The sequence below is a fragment of the Leopardus geoffroyi genome, chromosome B1, assembly GCF_018350155.1.
Source record: "Leopardus geoffroyi isolate Oge1 chromosome B1, O.geoffroyi_Oge1_pat1.0, whole genome shotgun sequence".
In the NCBI taxonomy this organism is placed as follows: Eukaryota; Metazoa; Chordata; class Mammalia; order Carnivora; family Felidae; genus Leopardus; species Leopardus geoffroyi.
Genome location: NC_059327.1, coordinates 135,443,125 through 135,445,416, shown reverse-complemented (window position 1 = coordinate 135,445,416; position 2,292 = coordinate 135,443,125). Strand labels below are relative to the sequence as shown.

The following is a 2,292-nucleotide window of genomic DNA, read 5'->3' as shown; positions in this document are numbered from 1 at the left end:
TTGGGGGTTGGTTAGTACAATAAAGAGAACACGGGGGAAAGCACAAAATGGCACTTAACACCACTGCCAGTACTCATCTCATTATGGTTATAACTAAGGATAATATTACCTTTTATTACCTTTTGTGTTATTTGCTTTTCTTTAGAACATAAATCAAAGCCGTAAACTTGAACTTGAGGAATATACACAATAGATACACAACCTAATGCAAAATACTTTTCATAAGTAACCTTACATTTTAAAATATTGGAAACTGAATATCTGTGCTGATTTGTATTTTGACTTAATGGAACAAGAAGAGAACAACATTCAACTAAGGTGGTTTACACTGACAATAAATCTCTTAAAGTTAAAAATGTCTTCCTCTCCCTTTGTGCTTACTACAGGCTACACAATGTCCTGAGAGGATTCATTATGAGAAAAATGGCAATCACAGCTTTAAAGACCTTGCTTTGGAAGGGACTAATGAGAAAGCATATTGGAAAGTGAGACTTCATCTTTGTTCTCAAATAAGTGGTCTTAATTTTTCTTATAGAAAAAGTTTAAATCAGTTTATTATAAATATATCTAAACCATCATTTTTTGCAGCTTCCAGATAAAGTCCAGCACTTAGTTTATACAAAGTCTATGAGAAGAGGTCAGTAGGGATCATGTAATCTTAAATTGTGACATCATTCATTCAAGTCCTTGGCATAATCCCTCGCCAGTAAAAGCACAGCATACTTGGATATGCCACTGGTGATCTTTAATAGAAGTTAATTTCAAAAACTGGGAGATTTCTGCTACAGTCATTCATTCTTTAACATCTTGTTTATTAGCAAAAATCAGCAATCCAGATTTCCTTAGGTCCTCATGGGCTAACATTTTATAGAGTTCTTCTCTAGTTACAGAAATTCTTTCTCTGTCTGTACTGTCCACAACAACAATTACAAACTCTGTGTTAGTATAGTAAGTGTTCCAGGAAGAATGAAGAGATTCTGGACCACCAAGAATCTACCTTAAAACATTAAGAAACATGTTTTATTAATCATTATTTCTTCGATATTACTTTCAATTGTAGGTGATATATGTACAACTTCATTCATAGAAAATTGGTAAAGGATGGTAGTTTTCCCCGCATTATCCAGCCCAACAATGATAACTTTGTGCTCCTGGTGATTGAACAGTCTCCATATCCTGGTGAAGAGAATTCCCATTCTTGGGCAGCGGACCCCCCTCCAGCCACCCGGGCCGCCTGGCCTCCCCTGGCTCAGACTGAAGGGAGGAAAGGAACACACCGGGGCCTCGTCCCCTGCTGCTGCTGCTCCCGAGCTCATGGCCAGCTCGCTTCCTGGGAACTGGAGGGAGCTGAAGCCCAGGACACCCTGCTGTATGTGAGGCCCCAGGGGAGAGCTACTTTTAATCAACCTTACCAGAAGTCCCACTCAATACTTCTGTTTTTATTTTATTCTCTAGAATTAGTCACAAGACAACTGCCTGCTCTAATGAAGGCTAGGAAATACTGCCTTTTAGCTAAACCTTGGGTTCTATTATGTATAGAAAAGGAGATTGATGGCAACTGAGAGCAGAGTCTCTCCATGGCTGTATTCTTGTATCGGGGTTTACTATTTACCACATGTCCCTTATCTTACACCTTGATCTCCCCAAGTACAAAATCTTTACTTATTGATTTCCACAGAATGCCACACTTCTCTCTGAAAATCTTGACTGATGGTTTTGTTTGTTTGCAGAGGACCAGCTATGGTCAGCTTGCCTGGCTTTGCCACTCCCTTTCTAACCACAAGGGTCCATTCTGCATCCATGTTCTCAGAGTCAGCTGCATTGTCTTTGGAGGGCAGGCACAGAGGGAAGGACTTTTTTATGCTCCATTTCAGTTAATATTGTCACTTTCTTGTCAGCATCTGAGCTGAAAATCATGCCTTGGCTTTGCAATATTTTGATACTTTCTGTGGCCAAAGGATGAGTGGGTGGAGGGTCTCACTGTGTACTGAAGTGTTGGCAGACTATTGCTCATTGGTACCAGGTACCATTTCTTGCTGCTTCTGATTTGTAGGTTGGCCACCTCTTCCTCCCCTGCTGGTCCCCTTCTGCCATGTCTAGACATAATCCCTTCAGTGAGTTGCTGCTGCCTCCATGAAAACTCCCTCGGAAAGACAAGCCCTTGATGCTCTACATCAATATCACATCAAACTCCATGGGTTTATTACTTTACTGAAAGATTTGAGTAACTGTGTTGAGTTCCATGCAGATGGTAGAAAATGGAAGCTATATTATAAAATAGAACTTTTCCAT

General features: G+C 40.1%; 1 pseudogene; it reads right to left on the bottom strand.

Annotated features, from left to right (window-relative positions):
• Positions 1-648: 648 nt before the first annotated feature.
• Positions 649-1,259, bottom strand: LOC123596432 (annotated as a pseudogene).
• Between the last annotated feature and the right edge of the window lie 1,033 nt (positions 1,260-2,292).